Source organism: Rhinolophus hipposideros (genome assembly GCF_964194185.1).
Source record: "Rhinolophus hipposideros genome assembly, chromosome: 10".
Lineage (NCBI taxonomy): Eukaryota > Metazoa > Chordata > Mammalia > Chiroptera > Rhinolophidae > Rhinolophus > Rhinolophus hipposideros.
Genome location: NC_138056.1, coordinates 56114421 through 56141281, shown reverse-complemented (window position 1 = coordinate 56141281; position 26861 = coordinate 56114421). Strand labels below are relative to the sequence as shown.

At 36.2% G+C, this 26861-nt stretch overlaps 1 protein-coding gene across 14 annotated transcripts in view; it reads left to right on the top strand.

Moving 5' to 3' along the window:
• DLG2 (discs large MAGUK scaffold protein 2) overlaps nucleotides 1-26861 on the top strand; it is a 1856054-nt gene that overhangs the window by 1226543 nt on the left and 602650 nt on the right. The window lies entirely within an intron of this gene.

Here is a 26861-nt window from a genome sequence, read left to right as displayed (position 1 = left end):
TTACAAAATATTTTCATTTATATGATATTAGTACTATGTTCATAACAACCATTTTCATAGATTTTTTAATTCACAAAAACAAGTGATAGATTCTAAAACCACCCCTACAGAGAAAAGTACAGGATCCCTGCAGAGCTCTGCAAATATACTGCTAAAGCCTTGGCAAGGCTTTGAAAAATTAGGGAAATTCTGTGCGACACAACCCTAATATATAGTTTACAAAACAGTAAGAGAAAGGTCAAAGACCACGTAGGAAAAAAAATGACCAAAGACATTAACATGACATTCATTAAAAAAGAAAAGACTGATAACATACAAAAACCTGTTCAACCTTATTAACAAACAAAGAAAACAATGCTTCTAAACACTTTTTATCTACTTAACTGGCAAAAAATTTAAAAGGAAGGTTAATATTTACTGTCATTGAGATGGTTTGGATATTGGTGTAATCGTAAAAGAATAATTTAGAAGATTGTAGCAAAAGCCTTAAAATCAACACTCTTTTGGACCCAGAAATTCTATTTATTGAAATATACAATTCACAAAGAATATTCATATTGGTCTTAATTATGATAGTAAAGATTAAAAGAGACAAATGTTTAATAATACATTATTTTATGCGTGTGTCTATATAACAGAAATTTGTATTAAATTATATTGTAGTAGCATTTTTAAAATATTTAATTATAAGGATAGAAGTGTAAGTAGACTATTATTAAATAAAAAATCAAGTTTTAAAATGGTATTTAAAATATAATCCAATAAACATAAACAAAAGTATACATGCATAATATACATTCATAAATATATACATAAAGCCTAGGAGGAAATACATCACAATGTTAGAAGTGATTAACTCTTGTTAAGGATTTTGGGGTGATTTTTAGTTTCTGTTATTTATGTTTATTACCTAAATCATCCATAACAAACATATATTGCATTTATAATGAGAAATAAAAATATAAGTATTTTTCCTAAGCTATCACTCAAATATGAATTCACACTCTAGACCTACACTTAAAATTTATATTTTCTTTTAAGTTTGCTGATAATTCACTTTCCTAAGTCAGGGACTTTATCCTTCTCAGGCTAATTTTTATAGAATATGAGTGGTTTTAAAAGGAAATTTACATTAAAAGGTAAGTATTTGACAGATGGTTACTTTAAAACATCCATTATGAACCCTGATAAATTTTTAATGGCATGCTTAGTGGAGAAAAGTGAAGCTTATGGAAAATTAGTCCAAATGAGAGAAAACAACACATTTTTCCTTCTAAATCACTAATCTTCTGTCCAGAACTGGCTATATAATTTGTGGGGTGCAGTACAAAATGAAAATATGATGCCTTCGTTTAAAAAATATTAAGAATTAAAAGATGGAAACAGCAGTGCATTAAACCAAAGTGGGCCTTCTACATGCCGGGCCCTGTTTAACTGCACAGATCTCCCATTTGTGAGGCCAACCCTTCTCTCGTCTTATACTCCATACACATAAACATCTTAAATATAGTGCCATTTAGTTACCCTGGTTTTATAGGTCAAGATATAGTTAGAAGTTAATGTTGTTGAAAGGTACAACATTCAGTAGGAATCTGACAATTGTGGGTTAGAGTCTGGATGTGACACTTAACTTGCTTTATTTTCTAGCAGGTCATCTCACCTCCCTCACTTCCTGACCTAGGGTTTCCAGTCCTGCTCTCAACCTTGTTGTGGGTACTCATTGCACCCGTCCCCCAAATCTCTGCATTAAATATCATCTTCTTTGAACACTACCTCTTCTCTGTCCTGATCATTTATTCTAGTACCCCACCCCAAAAAGTCTTCAACCCAATTGGGACCTTGAATCATTGATTTCATAATTTCCCTTTGGCTGTCACCCTTCTTTATGCACTCCATTCCCTTCCAACTTAGCACGTTTTCTAATTCTCCCTCTCATATACTCAACACTTTTTCTCCTTTGTTTTTGCATTCATCCAACAAAACCTCATCTCTGGTTCAATTAGCACCTTCCTACTTACTTCACGGCAACACCTGGGCAACTGAACATGCTAGAGAAGCACTCACTCATCTCACTTTAAAATGATAACTACTGATTTCAAATGAAACCTCAAAACATCTTAGCAATTCTTATACATTTCTTTAGAAAAATCACTTTCTCATTCTCTGGCACAACAATTCCGCATCTTATTTGCTCTCCTAAAATCTTTCACACTACGCCCACCCCAATCCTCACTGTCAGTTGTTGACCTCTTTTCATATGTCCTAGAGAAATGCTAAGCACTTAAATGAAAACCACCTTATTTTTCGACCACCAGGTCTGCTTGTGTGTTCCCCATGACAATGAAGTAATTTTCCTTGCTCATTTCCAAGGTCAGCTCTTCACTCCTGACCTGGACACTGTAACCGCTTGTCCATTTAAGGACATTGCCTGCATTTTTCTGCTCCCTCCTGCACTATCAATTTCTCTCTCACTTTTTCCTGAGTAAATTTAATGCAGACATGATATCATATCTCTCATCTTAAAAAAAAAAAAAAGCAAACTCCCTTGTCCCAGTGTTCTCCTCCTATTACTGCCTTATTAATCTATTTTGCTTTACTGGGAATCTAGGAAAATTATCTATTTTCATTAATATATTTTCATTATCTATTTCATCACTTTATTACCTCATTTTCTTATTTTAACTTATTTCATGTTTTTATCCCTGCAATAGTCCTAAACTCATCCCTCTGAAAATCACTATTGGTTCCCTCTTGCTAAACCCGAGTATCAGTTCCCAATCCCAACTGACTTCTCAGCAACGTTTGATTCAACAGTCATTGTTCCCTTCCTCAAAGATGTAAATTTCTTGGCTTCCAGAACAAAACACTTTCCTGTTTATTCATTACCTCATTCGTGTTCTTTCTCAGTCTCCTTGCTAGCTTCGCCTCTAAATGCTGAAGCACTCTTGAAACCCAATGCACAGACCTCAGTCTCCCCTCATTCCCTGGGTGATCTCATCCAGACCATGGCTATACATGCCAACTACCAACTGATGATTCCAAAATCTGAAGTCATGACCTCTGCCTGCACACTAAATGTGGACAGCTAATTGTCCAGTTGGCAACTCTAATATGTTCCTAATGGAATTTATGATTTCCCTGCACTCCCTACCCTCAGGGCCAAAGCTACTTCTGTCCTAATAGTCCTCATCTTAACTATTTGGTTGTATTTTTTTTCTTATTGTTCAGGCCCCCCAAAAAATCACCTAGAATTCTTGCTTAATTATTCCTTTTGTCTTGGCATCCAGAGCAAATCCTAATAAAATTATTTTTCAAAATAAATCACATCTTTCCACCTGGACTACCTTTGGTCCAACCCAATATCATCCCGTGCCTGGGCTACTGTAATAACTTCTACTTTTGCCAACTTTTCTTTCTTCTCCAAGTAGCCAGAGTGACCTTTTAAATAATATAAACCAGATCACTTTTATTCTTAAAACCCTCTAAAGGTGATAATTACACTCATTGTGATGACCTCCAAGGCCTTCTACAATCTGACCCCTGCTCTTCTCTCTCCAATATTATGTCCTCACAACCAACTCCTTGAATATTTCATTCTAGCCATGCTGACTTTCTCATCATTCCTAAAAAAAACAAACAAACAAGAAAAAAACAACAACCCACAAACGTTCCCACCTCTAGGCCTTTATATATGTTATTTTATCTTCCTGGAAAAATCTCCCCTCAGAACTTACACAACTTGGGCTTTTCATTATTTAAATATCTACTCAAGTGTCTTCTCAGAAAAATCTCCTCCTTGCACCCCATTTAAATTAGTCCTACAGTCTCCATCATACTTTTTTTCCTTTCCACAGCTTTATCTTTTAATTGCACTTACCAATATCTGAAATGCATGCTTTCTATGTATTTGTTTGTTTATTTATTTAATGTTTACTATGTTAACGTTCCCCCTAAATATATGCTATATATGAATATATAGTCACTTCTATACCCAATCTGCCTCACATAGTCTGGAATGTGGTATATGCGCAGAGAATATTTGGCGAGAAATGGATTATGCCTGGGTTCTTCCACGGCAAGGACAGTGAAGTAGAGGCACATTGCTTGCTTTTAAATCCTGACTCTATCACTTTCTGGTTGAGTTACTTTGATCTGAAGTCTGAACTTTCTGTGCCTCAGTTTCCACATCTGAAAATGAGGCTAAAATATTTGTAATTAACTCCTAGGGCCCCTGTGATGATTAAATGAGTTAATACAAAGATTTAGAACAGCATGCGTAGCTGTTATTGTTAACATTTCCTTCACGTTAACACAGTAGTTCTCACAAGTGTTGTCAGAATCACTGAGGAAGCTTATTAAAAGCATAGCTTCCCAGTCTCAATGAACAAATTACATTAATCTAGGAAGAACTTTTATATCGGCTTTTCTTCTTTTTTTTTTTTTGTTACTTTGTTAGATATCAGATATCCAATGATGAGGAACTTATGGTCTTTGCTATATACATTTATAGTTTACACATTTTCTACATTTACTCTCTGTAACATTTAATTTAATAATTGATCGTACTTAGTAACATCCCTATGAGGTGGATATTGCTAAGTCCCTTTTATATATTAGGACACTGAGATGCAGAATTAAAATCATTTGTCATGAGTGATGATGTTAGTGAGAGATAGAGCTCGGATTAAGCCCCATGCCCAGCAGACACTAAAACCTAAGCTCATTGCCACTGAGTTAGATTATCCTCAAGATTAAGCTCAGTGTCACTTCCTTCATGAAGCTTTTCTTGACTTCCCCTTTTGGGCAAGGTATCCTTTAATAAAGTAACACAAGTTGAGAACTTCTTACATTAAAGGATGAATAAAATCTTTTCAATAACCTATGAATTTCCCTAATGGACTGAATTTTGTTATAGTGTTCTTTATATTACCATGATAACATAAAAAGAATCTGAGGACAATGTGAGGACACGTTGATGACTTGACCCATCTTCAGCAACAATGTTCAATGCATTGGCCTCTTGCAGCACATGGTGAATGCCACAAATGTCTCATGTACCTTTGTGTCGAGCACTTACTGAACAAAGACATTTGTTTCATAGCATTTCACAGCCTGACAGAGGAGTACATAGGCAGAAACCATGAAGAAGAGCAGAGTGCTGAGGATACCTGGCCCAGAATGGAGTGCTTCCCTGAAGCATTCTACCTGAGATGGCTTATGAAAGATGAGAGGAAGCTAGCCATGGAAAAGACAGTGGAAGAAGGTGGCCTCTCAGACAGGGAACAGCAGGTGCAAATGTGCAAGGGCCCATGAAAAAGTAATATGTTCAAGGAACTGCAAGTCGTCAGAATGATTGCCCTTCAAGTTATGAGTAGGACTCAGAGAGACCAGGCTGGAGAGATGGAGAAGGCTGAGAACGTAGATGCCTTGGATAACATATGGAGGGGTTTCAATGTTATCAAGAAGGCCCTGGAGAGCCTTTGAAGAATTTTAAGCAGAAACGTGACATAATCATATTTGTGTTTCAAAAAGATTACTTTGACTGCAATAATTTGGTATACATTCCATAGGATTCAGGAGATGACGCTGGTATGCCATTTAAGACATATAATTAATTGCTAAATTCTGCCAGAAGTGATGGAGAAGATGATTCAAAATATGTTTAAAATGTTAGAAGAACAGATTCTGATGTTTTTGTAGGATGGGAAAATGCCAGAGAGAGTAGAAAATGTCAAAGGTGACTAGACTAATAATCCAACAATTTCCTTAACACAATCTGGGCTTCTCAGTGATGGACACCTGTGGTATTTCAAGCCTTTCTGACACCCTGGGCTCTTATGATATTAACAAAGATAGCTGCAGATACGAAGTCTGAGTGATTTTTCTATTATCTATGTATGAAGTTAATAAGTTGTGTACCCCCAATATGATTTTTCTCAAGAGAAACTAGTTGATCCAGCATGGATAATAGATTAATCATGCATCCCTAACGCTGACCAACATGCATAACTACAATGTAGCAGAGATATTGAAGTGACTCTCTGATTATCTTCTGCCTCCTCCAACCCCTGCACCCAGCCTCCAAAACAGAAAAAACATTTGGAGTGCTTTCCTGACAGCCGCAGAATGTATGGCCATTTGATACTATTTGAATGTTCTCTGTCTGACAAGTCAGAGATATTCTTTTATAATTAAAAAAAAAAAATCGAAGATCTGAGGCATCTTCCTAAATGCAAATCATTGACTTTTGTTACTTATTATTTAACCCATGCTAAAATAAACAGATTTTTATGGTGGTAGAGAAAAATGACTGATTTATTGTACCTTGCAAATTCCTATAGGTGAACCAAGGTTGGGTATAAAGTGGGTAACATGGGAATTTTGAAAACAGTGTTTGTGAATTGCCATGTTAAAAGGGACCCATTAAAGCTGTCTACTAACTATCCAGGTTCATCCAGGAATCGAATTAATATGAATGTCATTGGCTGTCTGAATCACTTAGGCCAAATTTGTTTCTCTCACATTATTGACTTTTTATAAAGATGAAACTTCATAAATTTAACTAGAATTAAGGGTCTATTACTTCAAATAATATAGAGGCTTTGGGTTTCTAAATTCTTGAGTTTTTCCTGCCTTTTTAGCCATTTTCAATTAATAGTAACAAGAATAAAAAGGCAGAGTTCCAACAATATTTGGTGGGGTTTCAGTTTTTATACAGTAAGCTGTAGCACAATCTTATTCTAGTTTAGCTGAATAATTTTAATTATAATTAATTTTAATTATGGGTAAGATTCTTAATTCTAAATTTGATGTATGTCCAATTATTAGTGTGCATTTTAACTATGTTTGAAATATATGCACGTGTATGTATATGTAAGTACATAGATACTATCCAAACATAAGTTTATATTTAGACACAAACTATTTTCTTAATATACATGTATTTTGATCAAAGGTTTATTGGCTTGGTGGAAAGTATTGCAAAATTTATGAAACAGAAATAGGTTTATATAGTGGAAAGAACAGTCTTTGAATTCAGACAGATCTTATTTGGAATCCAGGATTACTCACTTCCTGTGGGACCTTGAACAAATTACTTAACCTATTAAAGCCTCAGTTTTTTCCATAATGAATGGAATACTAATATCTATCATATAGCATTGTTGTAAAATAAAAATAACATGTCAAATGCCTAAAAGAGATAGCAGAACATCATAGATGCTCAATATTATTTGTCATTACAAAACACACACACACACACACACACACACTTATCCAGGCCTCATTTTTTTGTTTTTTAAGATGCCACTGTTGGTACAACTTCAGACCATGATTGTAAGGCTAGGTGAAGTGGCAAATGCATATACTTGTGTGTGTGTGTGTGTGTGTGTGTGTGTGTATTTGTAGTAAATGATAAGCTTATTAAGTGATCTCCACAGTGCATGCATACCCAAATGACGTATTTTTTAAGCATGTTTAGTATATCAGTGGAATCTGCCCGTGAGTTTGAAGCCATAGCTTCCTCTAGAATAACCCAATGCTATTTGTAGGTCTATATTTAGTTCTTTGTTAGCTCATAATAATGTAGTTCCAGGCTAGACAAGCAGTTAGAGTGTTTTGTTTTCAATAGCTTTAGGCTATGATATTTGTTTTAGATACTCTGATACCTCCTTGAAATATTTTATTCTAATGATCTCCCTCTTCCAGTTGCTCTATATCATAGTGAACAGCAATTGTTTTGTCTGTGCATTAAAACTGGCAGGAAGAATATCCTCCGTCCTATGGGGAACTTCTCACCCCACTCCAACCATGTGGTGCTAGGGAAAACTGCCAGTTGTAGCACCTATGGTCACACAGCTGACTGGTCTAGAGCTACTCTTGGGAATTACCGGTTGAGCTAGTGAAAAAATTTACTCTGATCCTGAGGCCTGCCCTATACCAAGGTAATCAGAATCTCAGGGGGTAAAGCGTGGAAAATCTTTATTTTTAAATTTTTTCTTAGTGATTTGATGCACAGTTCAGAGGCTGACACATGAGCCAAACTGAGCCAATCAGAGTGCTCCTATGAGAGAGCCAGAGAAAGAAGAGAGAAAAAACTGGGAGCATCCATTTCCTATGTTATGGCTGTCCTAAAGACCCAGCCAGATACCACTTTCTATCCAATGGCTTCATGAGCCTTCCCTGAATTTCTTCCTAACCAAACCAGTTCAAATCAAATATCATAACTTGCCTGCAAGCAGACTTACACAAATGTATCTTGATGTTGTATTTAACGGTGCTGAGGTTTTTAAGTAAGTCACGTCCTAGGATCACGCTGCCATAGACTGTTCTCAGAATAAATGTTGTCTTGCTTCAATTTTCTAACTGCCTAAATTCTAATCATGTTTCTCACCACCAAGGTAAGGCCATAAAGCAAAGCTCTCCAGTAGAATAATGTTGGCAGGTTTCAGTAAACCTTAATACCTCAAAGCTTACACATACCATCTCCCTTAGGGTATCCCATTACTGTGTTCCAACTCCCAGAAATAAAAGACCAATAAAATAAAAAGAGTGGCAGATATAGAAAATGGCTAGTGACAGGTCTATGAATTTAGGTCTCTACTGTCTAGAAACCTATCTGATTTGGGAATCAACAATCTTTGCACATGTGGAAAATGCTTTGCAGTGTTAACCATTGGACTCAGATGTCAGGAAAAAAATTGACAGTTAGAAATATAGTTTGCAGGCATTTAGGGGGTCATTAATCTAACTTTTCTTTACTTGTAAGCATCGAAGTCTCAGGATTGAGGAGAGACTAGTAAACATACCTCAAAGAGGTGATTTAGATGAATCAGCACAAAATGCATTCAGCTTAAATTTAACTGCTGACTCTAGCCATCTCCATTTTTCTTTATAAGCTCCCAGCTGAGTTATTTCCTTTCTTTCACCTCACATACCCTCTGTATTAACAAGTTCGTTAGTCTGAGCCATAGTGCCCTCATTTCATCTAAACCGCGTATATATTTTATTCTGGGAACCACTGGTTACGCTATTACCCACATCTTTCTTTGATATGGCCCTTGATCATTACAAGCATATCTAACGCTAGTATAATGGTACTTCTAATATTAAAAACTTATAGACAAAATCTACAATGAAAAGATTTGCCCAGAAATGATAAAACTCTTATTCCCAAACTGAATTTTCCAGTCAAAATAGGTCTATTTCCGTGACTTGTGTGAAAAAGTAGTGGATGATTAAGGAGGTTTGGTGAGGAAAACTCTAACTCAGGGGTATCCTGAGAGTTCAGGATCATGATGGAGGTACTGGATCCTGAAACTACTGGGACATGAAGACCCAAGGAGCACTACAGGGTAGGGCCCAGCAATCATACCTGCGTCCCTAAATGCTAGCTCTTGAGAAATGATAAAAGCTGAGGGTTTTGTTACTTGCAACTAAACAAACCCTAATTGATGTAGTTCAACTGTCAGGCCCACAATCATTCTTAGTGCTTTTCTTCCCAACCACTTCAACCATCTCCAGAATTATCCCACAGTTCTGTATCCCTACACATGACAATGCAGCCTATGTATCGTTTGGTCATTTTTCCTTACAAGTAAGTAACTGCTGCTACAGCCATGGCCCTTTTCTGAGTGTCCCTTCCAGTCTATGAATTTGTGCTATACCTTTGCAATGTAGTCAGTGTTTGTTTCTTTTCTACCCATTTCATTCTTTTCACCCCTTCCACTTTGCTAACTGTGCCCAGATTTTAGTTCAGATGCTTATGTTCACCCACATAACCCATGTGTTTTGTTGGATGGAAGCTAAGGAGACTCTGAACTCCAAGGGTGGGCCCTTATTGATTTAGGACAATTAACGTATTCTACTCCCTTGGCCTTTATCAGCATTGGATATGCAACCTAATCCAGTCCAATCAGAGTGAGTTGCATGATTTTATTTAGAATTCTGAGATGGAAACCCACCCTCTCCATGGGCATACAGTAAAGTATGGAAGACTACAGCACAGATAGTAGCCTGGGGCCATATTATGACCAAAAGAGAATTGCAGCTTTAGAAAGAAGTAGCATTTTAGATGGCCAAGTAGATAAATGCGGTCAGGAACAATCTTGGTGATATATTGAGGCCATGAATCAAACTATTGCTGAGGCACTCCTTGGGAATTTTTATTAAAATGAACAATGAATCCCCTTTATTGGGTTAGCCAGTTTGAACTGGGGCTTGTGTTCTTTGCAACTAAACAAACCTAAGTGGCACAGGAGGTCATGAGAATCTTTAGGAAGCAGCTTAGATCCCCATTTTTGTAGACATACCTCAAAATCGTTCAGCTCCGAAAATTATTCTCTCTCCTTTTTCATTCCAGTTCAAGGGAATCTCTCCCCACCCCAAACCCCATTTGGGAAACCTCACTCTTATTCACTCCTTCATCAAGACTCTCTGCCTCTACAGAGGGCTTCTCTTCTCCATTTTGCCTCCTCCAAAAACCCTTTAATTTCTTCTAAAGGCTTAGGTTTTCAGAAACATAAGCAGGGACGTATTTGCAGCCTGCTTCTGATTTCAGCTCTCCTTATCCTTACCTCCCCCTACAATGGACACCTGTTTGAATGGGGGGAAAGGAGAAGGAAAAACACAGTGAGAAGAAATAAAAACACCTGTATCTCAAAATAGAGTTTCATAGTAGAAAAACTGAAAATTATTTCCAGTATTTGAGAAATGGTTAGAACTAGTAGGTTTAAAAGCTTGTCCTTTTACCCACTTAGCTTGATAGCTTAATGTATTTTTCAACTTTCAAATTATCTATGCTTTGGAGAAAAGAAATGCACATATTATGAAAATAGTCACAGGCATCAAAACCTCTGTGCTATATTACCTTGTTTTAAAGATTTTAAAATGTTTGGTCTATATAGAATCAGCATAAATTAAACAATGCACATTTAGTCATTAAAAAGAATGTCATTTTTCATTTAATTCAGTACCACCAGTCAGTTTCTATTGATCCTAAAATTGCTCATCACTGTCTTACCATTTTTCCCTGACGAGCTCTTACTCAAAACCCAGGTCATATGTTACCTCCACTTTAAAGCTGTTTCAAATTTCCTCAGTCAGGGTTTGCTTATCCATTCTCTTCATTAGCTCAGGGCTTTCTCATTATCATCTGTGTTCATATTGTATTTACCTTTTAGATAAATTTCAAGAACCTCAAAGGCAAAAATGTTTCTTAGTTTAATCCTTTTTATTTGTTTTTTTATGTCTAGTTGTTTTTAATTACTAGAAGAATATAATAGATTGCTAGTAAAATCACTATAAAAATCATTTAACCTTTTGATAAGAGATAGATGGTACAGATTGTTTTGCCGCCTTATAGCGTGTGTTTATGTATACGTACATATATATATATATACACACACACACACATATGCATATATGTGTTTCAATTTTATATACATTTTGTGTTACACATTATACATTTTATAATATAAACATATACTTTTCATGTATTTGTGTATATTTATATATTTGTAGATGGATGGATAGATAGATAGATAGATAGATAGATAGATAGATAGATAGATAGATAGATAGATAGATAGATGATAGATAGAGATAGACAGACAGGATCTTCTTTTTAAGCTGCAGACAATTCTATTTCTCATTTTGGTAGCAGTAGCTACTCCAACTGTAAGTACAACATTTTCTGAAGTTTGAGCCTTATGTGTTAATTACTCTATAGTGGTTATCTTGAATCTTAACAATTAGTCTATTACATAAGCTTTAAAAGATAAGCAAACTGTGGTTTAAAGAAGTTAAGGCATTGGTCCATGGTCACAAAACTAGTGTGTGGTAGAGCTGTCTTTACTTAGTATGTGGTGCCACCAGTAAGCCTAAAAAATATGGGAGACTTTTGGGAGTAACATATTTCTTCTCTGACCAGCTATGATATATTCAGTTTGCCTTTATGGCTTATACATTTATCAAAAGGAAATACTACACCAGATTGCAAAATATCTTAGGTTAGCATTGAAAGGCTAAACGCACCTTCAAGGAAAACACAAAGAGAGTAGGTATATAGAAATGCATCTATTTCTCCTCAGAATTATTTCTGAATGTTTGGGAAATAAGCCAATCCCCTCTCCCCTCCATCTGCTTAAACTTGACTCAAAGCTCAGTAATGTTACCCCAATTCTGGGAGGAAAAACAGCAAAAATAACATTATATCTTACATATTTAGCATTCTTCTAATTCAAGAAAAGGAATCCAGTTCAATCAGCGTTCCAATTGTATTTTTAAAATTTTCCTCCTGAAAATATATCCATGTTTTCTGAAGCTAAAATTGGTGAGGTTGTTTGTTAGTTCTACTGTGCATGAGTATTAGTGTTTCATTCAGTTGATATACTGTATACAATATATCTCACTTTAATATTCATTATTTTCAAAATACTTCAGATATTTCATTTCATCCTTCAAACTACCCTGTGAAATAGGAAAAGAAAACATTACACGCCTCATTTTATAAATGAGGAAATATTTACAGGGGTTCCACAAAGTCATGCAATTCAGAACCAAGGCCAGTCTGAAATTCACATCCTTAACCTCTAGCCTTGCTCCTTCTCTGTCTCTTGCTGTTTTGTTTTTGGTTTTATTTTAATAACAAAATAATCCCCCTATCAGGTAAAACAAACTGAAAATATCAAATGTAGTCATTGATTTCTTAAACTAAGCTGAAATCAGAAGAAAACTTTCTCTCATACCAAATTAGATTTTAAATCACCCTAAATCATTTAAACTAGTTTTTGTTAAAATAGCTCATAAATATTTAGACTATGAGAAGCATGCCTACATAACAAGTTTTATCTTGCACCTCCAATAAGAGGGAAACTTTTAACCCTCTAAATTTTGAACATTACTGTTTAGAAGGCATTTTTTACATTGATTTAAATTATCTTCTAATAATTTTAACCAACCTATTTCAACAACATAATAAAGAATTTCAAGTGTGGACTATATAGCTATTTAAGTTGAAATCAAATTGTGGCTTTAACACTTACCGACCTTGTGAATATGAGCAAGTGACTTAATCTGTCTATGCCTCAATATGCTTGCCTGTAAAATGGGTGCGAAAATAATACCTCCCTCACAGGGCTGTTGTGAGGACTAAGTGAATTCATCAATATAAAATAAAATACTTAAAACAATGCCTGGCCCTAATAAGTATGATACAACAGCTAGTAATCATTATTACGGGTCTAGTTGCTCTTCTTGTGAAAGGCCTTGAATTATTTTAAAAAGAAATCAACATTAACTTCCTCCTTGAGTCTTCTCTCCTGCAGAATCTCTACTACTCCCCCATGTAGAATTATTATTGTTATTATTATTATTATTATTATTCCTCACATGCTCTCCTTTTTCTGGCAATGCTCCAGATCATTACTTTCCCTCCTAAAAATGTCTCTCATTCTACAGATATGCATTGATTGCCCACTGTGGTGCCTGGAATTCGTGCCTGGTTCACTCAACAAGCATTAATTAATTGCCTCTGCTGTGATAGGTGTATTAGTGCTGTGAATAGGTAGGGAATGACACTGTCTGCCCCAGACCTTAGGAGCTAGTAGAGGAGACAGACATTGAATGAGGGTCATTGAATGAGGGATACTAGATCTAGTATCACAGAGTATCAACCAAGCTTGCCGTCTTCTTGTTCTATATAACTATTCCATGACATAAGCCCCCCCCCCAAAAAAAAAGAAACTCTTTCATACTCACTTTACTGTGGTAAAATGAAAACTCAAGCTTTTACATTGCTCGGGTATTAAAGAGCATGTCTCAGTCCCTAGTATGTTTCTCTGTATCTTTATTCAATTGTAACTATGCAAGTGACAAAATAAAGTACTGCTTCCAAATTAAACTCATCTCAGTGTGATTTAAACCACCTTCTCTTCAAGCATGTTACTTTAGGGACAGGCTGTCTGTAGCCTGGGTGGTTTTGACAGAAGTCACAAGACATGCTTTTCAGAGCAGTACCACATTGGCGTTGCCAACAAGGATCCTCTCAGCTGAACTGACCAAATCTTTTGCCAGCACTTGAGAATGAACTGGAAACGCAGTACACTGTTCCTCCTGGACAACCTATGCATCATTCCGACTTGGCTGTTTTTCGGAAAGGGATTGTTGTTGTTGTTGTTCAAATATATGGAAACATATTCTGGAAATCTGAACTTTGTGATTAAATTCATGAGTTTAGTCTCTTACGTAATCCTACTTACAGCAACTCTCTGAAGTAATTATTATCATACTACTTGCAAACTGAAGCACTGAGTTATAAAGTAACTTCCCCAAGGTCACACAGCTGAAAAGGGCTAGAGCAGAAATCCGGACTGATTCTGATTCAAATCTAAAACTTCAGGAAGAATCACTTGTGCTATAGTTTCAGTGTCTCTCTTTCCACTCATTACCAAAGCTGACCGTTGTTTCACGTAGCATGCTGCTTTTTCCATTGGAAAGTCTGGCATTTGAACAGCTGATGTGAGGATTCTTGCCTCTGGTTTCCAAAGGGATGTTTCTCAACTTGAACATAGAGTCTGCATGTTTGCTCAGTGGGGAAGGAAGACTAAGGACATTAAATGAATGCAGCACTGACTGTGAAATCAGTTACCTTTTAAATCTCAGGGTTATTGAATTAATGAATTAGTCTTAGAAGGCTGTGTATCATTCCTGGAATCCTGAGAAAGGAAATCGAATATTAACCCCGTTCACATCTATAATGTACAATTTATAGCCACATGCAGATTGAACCATATGGTGGAAACATTCTTTCATTCTCTAAGATTATTTTGTGTCGGGTGCCCCTCATACAGCAGGTCTTTTAACTGACTTGTGTGATCAACATAATAAAACATCTGTTGATAATAACCTTGAGAACAAATTGGTGCTTCCCAAACTTGCATGAGCTATAAAATGTCTACTGTAATAATGAATACAAGATGTAGAGACAGCATTTTAAACATTCTCTCTCTGCGCCTCTCAATCTCTCTCCCCGCCCCCTCCCCTACACACACATGCACTCACACACAAAATTTGGTCATGTCATCTCAAAAAAATTACGCCCTCCAACATTGCCGAAACCTCATTTGCAGAAAACTCCTCCTCATTGTGAATACGTGGGGCTATATTTTTAATGGTTTGAAGTACGGTTATGAGTTCTTAAAAAGTCTACAAATGGAGATTAAATAACCATACTTAGGCAGTTTCATATGAAGCATGTCAAAGCTGCATAGTTTGAAAACCTCAGGAGAAAGTTGAGCCTTCTGAACATTTATAAGCCACCAATGGATTGCCAGGCTCCAAACCACCACAGAATTTCCTGGCTGTCTGGTGACATGCCACTGCCTACATAATTGCAGCCAAAAACATAGTTCGTACTGGAAAATCTGTGATTCTCATCACGATCCACCCCCTTGCAGGCCCTGAGACCACAGGCTGGTTAGAATGAGTATATTGAATCTTTTGTACTGTTTTTATTTCTGCTGTGCCCCCTCCCTTCAGTTCTGCTATCGGCGTGATGTTCCCTTGGGCAGACCAGGATCCTTGGTAGAAATTCCAAAAGAAAAATGCAGTGCAAAATTTCTCCCACTCCTTCCGATTAGTGTAATAAGTGCAATAGACTTTGTAGCTCCCAGCAACTTTTTATCTGTTGTATGACTGGGCCTGAGTGGATGTACGGTAAATTTTAACAAGTGCTGTTGCCCACTTCCCGTGATGCATAGAGACCTCCAGAGTCTTTCCTGGGACCATACATGCAAAGCAACTTTTAGCCAACGACAAAGTTCCTGACCCAGTGTTTCCTGCCCTAGGTTGGCTGAAAAATCTGTTCCAGCCAATTGTCTTCTGTTCATCCTTTTGCCTCATGAGCTCACTGCTAAAATTCTGCTCATTGTCTTTCCCAAGATTACCAAACCATATCCTTCACTTCTTTAAAAAATAGTCCACTAAATGAATCTGCATAAAATGCCACTTCCATTTAACACTGATGTGATAATGATAGTAGTACTAGCTCCTAAATATTTGAGACGTACTATTGAGGCCGCCATTATTTTATTTCCACTTCATAACAAGCAGCATTCAGCTTTTGTTCTTCGCATTTGGAAGATAGAAGAACTACAGATTGAGTAGTTCAGTAACGTACATTTAAAATCACATTTCTAGTAAGTGGTGGGGCCAGAATTCAGTCCCAGCTATTTGGATGGCCTCTGTCCTTGTCCTGTTTCTTGCTATAAACCTATGTGGTAGATGTTATTAAAACCCTTATACAGATGAAGAATCTGAAGCTAGACAGTTAAGCAACTTACCCAGTGTATTAAAAAGCAAGAGATAGAGAAAAATGATGCCACTGTGTATCTCTAGCACATTCTTCCTCCTGTAATATGCTTGCCTTGGCATCACCATTTGTTTAACCAGAAGTATCATTTACTATTTACACCTAATCAGTCACTAAGTCAGTTCCACCTCTTTAATCTCTCTCAAATCCACCTATTTTTCCCCAGAAACACTACCTACTTCAGGCCACTGTCATTTCTCACCAGGATTACAGCAGCCTCCTAACTAGTCATTATGTCCCACTCTTCAGTCTCCTTCAGTACATTATCCAGACTGGAGACAGCATGATTTTTCTTAAGATAAGTCATGACTGTGATACTCATTAATCCCCACCGACTTTTAGGTGAAATCCAATCTTGGCTTCAAGCACAGAAGGCCTTATATGTTCTACCTCTCACTTAAGCCTCTAGTTTATCCCTTACCATCCACTTCTTGCATCTAGAGTCCAGCCACATGCTATGACGTGGAATTTTAAAACTCAGAGTTCTCATTTTCTCACCTCTTCTTTCCTGTGAATGCGCTCTTCCAGGCCCCACCCCCTTTGCCTACCTGTGCTTGCTCAAACTGCATGTGTGAGCTGATGTATTGTCTTCTAGAAGCTTCCCTGACACATCCCTTATGTCTTCAATGCCTTTCTCCTCCATCAGCCATTTGAAAATCCTCTGCCCTGGAGACTTATGGGCCCTTTTCCAGAACTTATGAGTTGACCTCCTTGGTAGCTGCTCAAAATAATATTAACAGCCCCAATTTTCTTGGCCTTCAAAAAAGAATACATATATTTAATTAAAGTGGAAAAAAATAGAGTGTCCTAGTTGCCTTCCCCACCACAATTATGCAGCCGTTTATAGATGCAAATTTCCCATCCTACCAGAATCCACCTAGAGATGGAGTCAGATGTTGGTTGAGCCTCTGCTGGTTTAACAACATTCAGTCAGTCAATCAATCAATAAACATTTATTGATCACCTACCATGTGATATGTTTCATTTTAGTCCCAGGGCATATAGCAGTAAACAAAACAAATAAACTCCTTACCCTCGAAGAGCTTATATTCTAATGGAGGATGTATTCAATAAACTACATAAGTAAAATGAATAGTGTTGTGAATGGCGATAAATGCTCTGGAGAAAAATAGAGCATATTTGTGTTGATCTCAATTACCCCCAAAAAAAGCTATTTGATGTTTCCCCCTGATATGGGAATTACTAGTCAAAATGGTCATTGCCCTTCATCCCTTGACTAGTATGGATCTGTGGTATAATAACTATCCCCTACTGGTTGTGCTTCAGACACCTGCAGAAAAGTGGAAGTATGGAATTAGCAGGTGTGGCCTTTGCTGAAGCATCAGGGGCAGTGGTACAGATTTAAAAACAGTAGTAGTCAGATTAATTGTTACTTTGCTCACACAAGCACGTGTGTGTGCGCAAACACACACACACACACACACACACACACACACTCACCTAGCAAAGGAGGTAATTTGGGATAAGACTACATATGATAGAACTCTATTTGTGTCTCAGCAGATGCCAAGATAAAATTCTAGGCTCCGGGAACAGGGTCTATCTCACTGGTGACTGGGAACTGACAAGGTCAAAAGGCACTGTGTGTATACTCCGATGGGTGTTCAGAAGATAAGAAGATAAGCTTTAAAAGTGAATGTGCTTCTGAGCATTGGTGAGACCTGAAATAAGATGCTGACCATTGGTGTACTTGTCCACAGAGTCCCCATAGCTTCCCAAGTTTTGAGAAGTAGCACTTTTCAACCCACATTGAAATACCTCTTTTCTTTGGAACTATGAAAAGAGTCCAAGGAAATGAGCTGTATAGTTCCTGTGAAGCTATAATTGCCAAAGGAATCTGTTAGTTCCTTCTTCCTGAGGAAGGCTCTTTCCGCTTACTTCTTTGGTTGGGTCAGGAACTCTGCCTATAACATGTAGGCACATATCACACTATATCATGACTGCCTCTTTTCTGTCAGTCACCCCAACCCACCCTTCTGTTAGACTTCCTTGAGGGTAGTATCATTTATTACTGAATTCCAAGCAGCTACAAGAGTGCAGGCACCTAGTAAGAAATACATGAAGGAAGAAAAAAATGGGTAATAAAGTAGGGAATTCATATCAAAGACTCAGAAAATATTGGAGCCGGAGAAGGTTGACAGGTAATTCAACCCTGTAATTTGATTTTGATAGATGAGGAAACTAGAGTATCACAGAGTTACACGAACTCCCCCAGAGTCAACATAGGAACCTAATATTAGGACAAAAAATATGCACTCCATATCATTTCTTCCTCTGATAGGAAATTTCTGATTATGATATATACTAATAAACATATCCTCTTTTGTGTCATCAAAAATAAAATCATTAATTGTATTGTGAGATACTTTTTAAATGATAATTAACTATTTCCATGATATGTTTTGTATGTGATTTGGACTCAACCTCAACCTAAAACAGAATGTTTGAAATAAAAAAAAGAAATCCTATAAATATTTAACAAGTACAACCTCCTATAGCCAGAACAAGCCATTCTGAGATCATACTTCCAATTTCTTTGTCCCTACTCTAAGAAATCATGGGACATCAGTTATGCCTCCGGAACTAAAAACATCAAAAATAGGAATAGATTATATCCCTCCTTTATTTGCATTGGAATGTTCGTTCTGTTCCCTTGCAGACTTTTTAATATATATATATATATATACGCATTCTGAGTCTTGTGACCTCATATCATCACTGTTTCAGAAGAGCAACATTGGAGATAAACATATTTCTTCAAACTTCCTGCCTGGTTTGGTTTCTATGTCGCAGCATGCCAATCTCAGCATAGTTGTTTAAACTTTTAAATATTTTTTTCCACAGCTTTTCAATATATTTGCAATGACCTTTGGTCAATGGCAATAATCTTCTGACCTAACATCTATAAATGTAGCTTTCCTTTAAAGATATTCTGGTTGTTTGATCCTGATCATTTTGATTTATTTTCCCCAGTTCCTAAAAAGATTCACAGATACTTTCATGTTTTGAAAATCCAAGATTTAAAGAAAAATAATTCTTTAACTGAAATGCTGTTTCATTCAGTTTTTGCCTAGCAACTTCCAGCCATCATTCAGGTCTTGGTTTAACCATTACTTCCTCAAACAAGCTGTATCTGATCTTCAAATCTAGATTAGCCAGCCTCCGTTGTTATTCTCTCCCATAGTATTTGTGGATTTATTTCTATTTGCTCATTTCTCTTTTTGATATCTGCCTCTGCCAGTAAGTATTAAACTCTATGAAAGAAGATACCATCCTTGTTTTGTTCACCAGTGACTATATAGCACCTAGCACAGTACCCTGCACATAGTAGGTTGTCAATAAATTAAGGGGTCATTAAAAGAAAACAATTTTTGTAAGTTTTGAGTAATGAAAATTCATTCTATGTTTTTAATGTACTATTATTTGGTGTTCACTTTAATAAGCAATGTGTATATTCAGGAGTCATTGCCAACTAGGAGAGCAAGAAGAATACAGTATGTAGTCATTACAAGTAATTTTATCATGCTCCTGTGTTCTTTTCTAAATACCTTTCTATCACCCTCTCATTACATGGCAGAATTCTGTAAGCACAAACTCAAAGCCACGAGAATCAGCTTTACCACTTATCGTCTCCATGATGCCTCTCTAGCCTTTGTCACAAAAGATGTGCCCCGCTCTGGCTACCATAATCAGGGATATGTGTTGTGCTGCATGCATACTTGCCCACTTACTAAATACACATATGTGCAGGGCTTTCTCACTTCAGTATCTGTATTACACCATCTTGACATGGTGCTCTCCAATATGTTTGTCTTCTGAATGATAACCTCCCCTTACCATATTAGTTCTCTGTGTGGTTTTGTTTCTCAGAACAGGTAGTTCCACTTGAAATCTGAGACGCTTCCCTGAAAGCAAGTGGAAGAGAATCATTTTGGCCCATTTACTTCTAAGTTTACAAGTATACATCTCATGCATTTTATCCTCTAGTTTGTTTTTTGTCCATTTTGGGGGAAAAAGTGGTTTATTTGTGCTGTTATAACCATTTAGGTCACAAGCTGGACACAAATGGAATACTAAAGAAGCAATGGTGTATGATTGTTTTACCCTAGTAGTTGCTTAAGAATGATCATTCTTGTACAAATATGTGACTTCTTTTCATTTGTACATATTTGATAAGTTCTTACAGAATAGAGATTGCCCTTATAGTAACTATGCCCTATATTTCTTTGTATCCTTGACAATACTTAAAATAAATATTTACCTATTGTAGGCATTGGTGAAGGTATGATTTTTCTCTTGTTTCCAAGGAGATTAGCGAGTGTTTAACTTATGTTCCTATGTAGAAAAAAATGTTGCAATGAAATTTTTAAGATTGTCATAAGCTGATTCATTTTGAAATACTTTATTAATTTTTTAAACTTTTGTGTAGGTTGTCTCAGATTCATATCCTCTTTTATAGATTGCAATAGGTCAATCTAGGCTAGGCCTGCTGTTTTGTGTGTCATGGAATATATTCATTATATGCTGTCTCAAAAATGTATATATATATATTTTTTATAATTGGTAAAACTAGGGAATAGATTTATAAGCTAGACCTTTTGTGAAATTACTAAATACTTAGTATAGTACTGAATACTATATTAATACTTTTTTATTAGTACTTGCAAAATATTAAATATTTAAGATAGTACTAAGTACTGTATTACTATATGTTAATAATTTTATGAAAGTTCTAAATTTAGGAATAGAGAAAGAATAGATTTCTGCAAATATAGTCACTTTTGAGAGATAATTCACTGGTCACTCCCTTTTAAGAAATTTGTTTTGGGGACAGGTAGGTGTAGGGGGAATGCATAAAACTCATATTTAAGACTGTATGATCACAAAGTATAATTCTTATTCACTGTAAACCTTACAGTTGAGATTAAAATTATCTCCTTGTTTTTTCTCTAAAAGAATGTGACAATACTATAAATAATTCCATGTTAAATGAACTTAGTGCATATTTTACTTTCTAAGGAAAAGCAACTAAAAACTCCTTGTGCTATCACATGCCCTTCCACACAGCATGGCTGTTCTGATTCAGGACGCTGGCTCTCTCCATCATGCACTCTTTGTAATACATCATTTGACAGTGAAATTGTATGCAGCATTCACATTTGAGAAGTGTTAAGAAATGTAGGTTAAGTATTGAAATTTAGGAGACATTTGCACGGTTTACTGCACAATTAAAATTGTGATCATCATGGAAAACTCAGATCACAGACTAAGCGCTCTCACAAATACCCTTCCCAATAACAGAAGTACCTTTCTGCTGCCCACCTCGTAAGTCCAAAGGACCTTGAAGAAATCATTTCACTCTTTGGGCCTATATTTCCTAGTCTGTAAATATATGGAGGTTCAGTTAGACAACCTCTTAGTCCTTCTCAGATTTAAAAGTTCTCTACTAGGCCTGAAAAACTGAATCTGTTATATTACATCGAAATGCCTTCTCTTCAGTTATTCTGGGGGGGAGGGGAAATCTGTTAAAGAAAACCTGTTCAGGTTCCTGAAACACTTTTCCCCTGACCCAGCTGGTGTACTGCTTCATTTCATTTTTATCTGCCATAGATGGAATGACTTTGGTTGGGTTCAGGATCATTAAGCTAAAATAAAAAGACTACTTTTAAGCACACTAATTGACAGCTTAGAAGTCTCTAGCAGAACATGCCTAATGAACGTGACTTATTTTGTAAATTGTATATTGAACTCTGAAGTTAGAAGAAGTACTTTTAAAATTCACACACGTTTGTTCAACTTAAACTGTGGCTCCGCGTACACTCCTGTGTGTGTGTCTGTGTGTGTGTGTGTGTGTGTTTAATATATGGTTCATGGTTTACCAGCTGCACAGCCTTAGTTGATTATATCATTCAAGTGGATATTGCTGCTTAAATGTTTGATTGATCCAATTAGCCAAAGACTAAAATTTCTAGCCTCATGATGCAACTAAGGGGAGAAATTTTGAGTATATTAGAGTTCATTTCAATGTGGACTGATAAAATTAAGAAGGAATCTGATAGAGAAAAATAAATAAGAAGAGTTAGATTTATCTAGTCATATGTATATTATCCACATCTCTAGCAGGAAGAATTGTTTGTGTTACAAGTAAGCCCTAAATGGTAAAAAGCTGTTTTGAAATTTACAAGGGATAGTAAATAGATAATGGTAAAATACAGGATTGTATGAGAAATCAATAATGTAAAAATGTCGTATCACTAAACTGCAGTGAATCAATAAGAGAAATGTTCCAATAAAGTATACATTGATAGTAAAGCACACTAAAGCAGGTCACTTTTTTATAAGCAGACAAAGGATATAACTAACCAGACAGATTCCTAAGTACTCGTATATCAATAACAAGGACTTCTTCCATCTGCATCCCAACTACTGGTCTAACATTATGTCACACCCTTCTCCAACCTACCCCGCTGTCTAGTCCAACCACATGGATAAAGAGTTCATTAATTCCACACATATTTATTAAAGCACCTACTATATACTGGCAGTTTTATGCCCTGGGGATATAGCAGTGAGTAAGCAAAATATCCCTGACTCCATGGAATAAACATTCTAAAGGAAGAAGACCTGCAATAGATAAGCAAACAAAAGTTTAGCAGTATGTTTTCAGGATTGTTATGGCTTGAATTCTGTTTCCCCCCATCTCCACCTCCCCAAAGAAAGAAAATGATGCCTAACCCCCAGTACCTGTGCATGTGACCTCATCTGAAAATAAGGTCTTTTCGATGTTCATGTTAAGATGAGGTCATTAGGGCGGGCCCTAATCAAATATGACTGCTGTGCTTATACAGAGGGAAATTTAGACACAGACAGACATGCACATAGGAAGAATGCTACATGATGATGAGGGCAGAGGTCAGGATGATGGCAAGGAATGCCAAAGCTTGCCAGGAAACCACCATAAGCTAGGAGAGAGACATAGAACAGATAGACTCTCCCTCATAGTCATCAGAAGTTACCAACAGTGCCCTCACCTTTATCTCCAACTTCTAGCCTCTAAAATTGAGATGATAAATTCCTGTGAAGCCGCCCAATTTGTTTTGCTTTATTACAGCAGCACTAGCAAACTAATACAAGTAGGGAAGGGAGATGAAAAGTGTTAGGACTTGAAATTGTAAGTGGCGTGACCAGGGCTCACTGAAAAGATGGCATTTGAGCAAAGACCTGAGGGTGAGGGAGCAAACCCTGCAAATGATCAGAGGGAGAGCAAGTACAAAATGGCTGTGGGACAAGTGAGGCTGCCATGTGCATGTAATAGACAGTGGTCAGAGGGACTGATGAGGTGGGAGGTGGTAAGAAATGAAATCACAGAGAGATGAAGGGATCAGATTGTCTACGGCAAAGAGTGGCTCTGAAATGCTTGGGTTGTAGGACTCTTAAAATTATTGAGGACACTAAAGAGCTTATGCTTATGTGGCTTATGTTTATTGGCATTCACTGACTTAGAAATTAAACACAATGAATGTTAAAACTACTAATTTAAAATAATGATAAAAACCTATTGTATATTAATATTGCAGCGCTTTTATAAAAAAATAGCTATATTTTCTAAAACAAAGCTAGTGAGAGGAGTAGCTTACTCTAAATGTGTGACCTTGGGCAACTAACTTAACCATTCTGTGTCAATTTTCTTATCTGATACTAGCTCATAGGGTTGCTGGAAGATTAAATGAGATAATGCAGATAAAACACTGAGTGTGGCACATCGCACATATGAAGTGCCCAATGGGCATTGCCTATTACATTGTGGCTTTTATTATCATTATTTATAATTACATGTAATATCAGTGTCAACCGTGGGGACACTCCACACCTACTAAGTGCAGGCCACTATCCCAGGTTATTGAGAGAAGACCAAGGTAATTGAGTCCCTGTTTCTAGATGCCCATGATCTAATTTGAAAAGAGGGATGTGCAAAATAGTATTTTATATTAATTCTCTATACCATTTGTAGTTTCTCTCTAAATTCTTATCATATACATATGTATTTTATATTTTCTGCAAGATAATACAAGATGATGTATGTGAACTTCAAAATAAGTGGTAGGTAGAGAATTTAAGTGTTCAGAAAAGGAGACTGGAATTATAGGAAGGGTTTGCTGTGGATATGGAATTTGCTCTATTATATAAATAGGGTAAGTAGTCAGAATAAAGGAAGGCATTCCAGGCCGCTGAAATGAGCGTAAAATAAATTAAAACGGGTCAGTTCTTGTATATTCAAGTAATAGTAAATAAAATAGTAATTTGTAAAAATAACAATAAATGAAACAATAATTAAAAGATCACATAGAGCGTTAGAAGAAGCAGGACTGGAAAGGTTGGGAGTTCAGAGCTAAATGTGGATGGGAATCTTCTGAGCACTACAGGCACCCTGCTGAGTTCAATCCTAGTCTTAAACAGCTGGCTTCTCATGTGGATTTCCTCCACAAGCCCTCACTGTAGTGGTTTAGCATACTATTCTCTGGAGTCAGGCAGTCTTGGTTCAAGTTCCAGAGCAGCCCCTCACTCATCCTCCCTGTGCCTGTTTCAACATCTCTAAAATGAGGACAATAATACTGCCCATGTCACGGAGTTATAGTGAAAATCAAATGAAATCACACACGGAAGACTTGTTAACACTACAGTACACATGTTAACGCTAGCCTGGGCCCATTGCAACCCATGGAAAAATATGAGAACCTTCAGGAATTTCCAACCCCATCTCTTTTCCATCATTCTCATTTCCCACTCCCCAGGAACCATTCATTGCTACTCACCTACCCTTGATCATTCATGAACTCAACAGACATTTACTGTTGTCCCTATTTGTGCCACATATTGCTAAGTGTTCAGACTATCTATTACAGTACCTTCAATAATTCTTTAAACAGAGTCTATGTGCCCTGTTATTGTCAGATCCACAGTATGCACATTTTTAGCATGCTCTATTGACTTCCAGAGCTTCTTTCAAATCTTGTCACCATTGTTATGAAAGTTAGATTTAGGCAAAGAATGAGAGGATGATTTGTACTAGTCCCGTTGTTCTCATAAATCATCAGACAACATGGGAGGAGTTATGAATTTTATGGAGGAAACAATGTCAGGATTAAAAGTGTTGTAGGAAAATGCAAATGGCCATGCATTTTAGTGGGAAAGTAACATTCTCTAAACAAAATTTCCAAGCCCTGCTTAAGAATTCTATTGCCACTTGAATAAACACTATTAATAAACACAGAGCTAGGAATATGCATTAAAATACCTGTGCATATGCATTCGGTCACTTGTTCTAGAAAGGACAGGAAACAGAAATAAAAGTGATTTATCTTCTGAAAAGAGAAACTCTGTAAAACTCTGTAAAGGAAGAAGCTTTGTTCTAGTGCAAATTGCACAAATGCTGTACTAAAAAACCAAAATTACTCTACTAACTAATAAGGGCTACTGGAATCATAAAATAATACACAATTCTATTTTGAGACTGCAGTTAAATTTTATAATTAATATGAGGTCATTAAATTTTTATATCTGCCTTAGATGAAGATTCTAATCTGTTTTAATTTTGGCATATATATGCTATTTAACTTGAGTCAAATTAAAAGATAATTCTAAAACCAGAAAATTTTAAAAAGTAGGATAGATAAAAAATATACATATGTACATATGTATACGTACATATGTATACGCACATGGGTTCCATGTGTAAAAATGTTTTAAAAGATTAGAATTAAAATCACAGTAATTAGGAATTTGAGATTTATAAAAATAGGACATCTGTTTTCTTAACTTTAAACATGGCAGGGGAAAAAAAATCTAGATTTTTAAGTTCTAAAGATTCCTGGAAGTAATTATTAGCAATTTTAACAATATTTTTTCATGTTCTATGTAGAAATTTTGGAAGACATAAAGAAGCTCAAAGAAAATAAAATCCCCTGGAATTTTTTAAAGTTATTTTATGTATCTTAATTGCTTTTTAAACAAAACCGATATTGTGTCATACTTACGATTTTAAAATATAATTTTCTCATTTAACAATGAGCATTTTTCTATGCCATAAAAATGAATCTAATGATTGTTTACTATATGATTAAACTTATTTATTTACCACAATTTATTTAATTGGGTATTTTTCATTGGTTATTTAAAGTATTTATAACTTATAATCTCACAACATAAATAACTCTGATGAACATCCTTATCCTAAATTGTACAAATATTGATTATTTATTTTGAATAAATCCCTAAAAATGTAATTACTAGTTTGAAGAATATAACATTGACATTTGATAGATATTTTCAAGCTTCTCTCCAGGTGGTTTATACTACTTGATACTCTCTCCAGCACATTACACCAGGAGTTTGCTCCCTCCTGAACATTCACTCATTTATTCATTCAGTGTGTGTTTATTGAAGACCCTCATGTGCCCAACATGTACAAGGA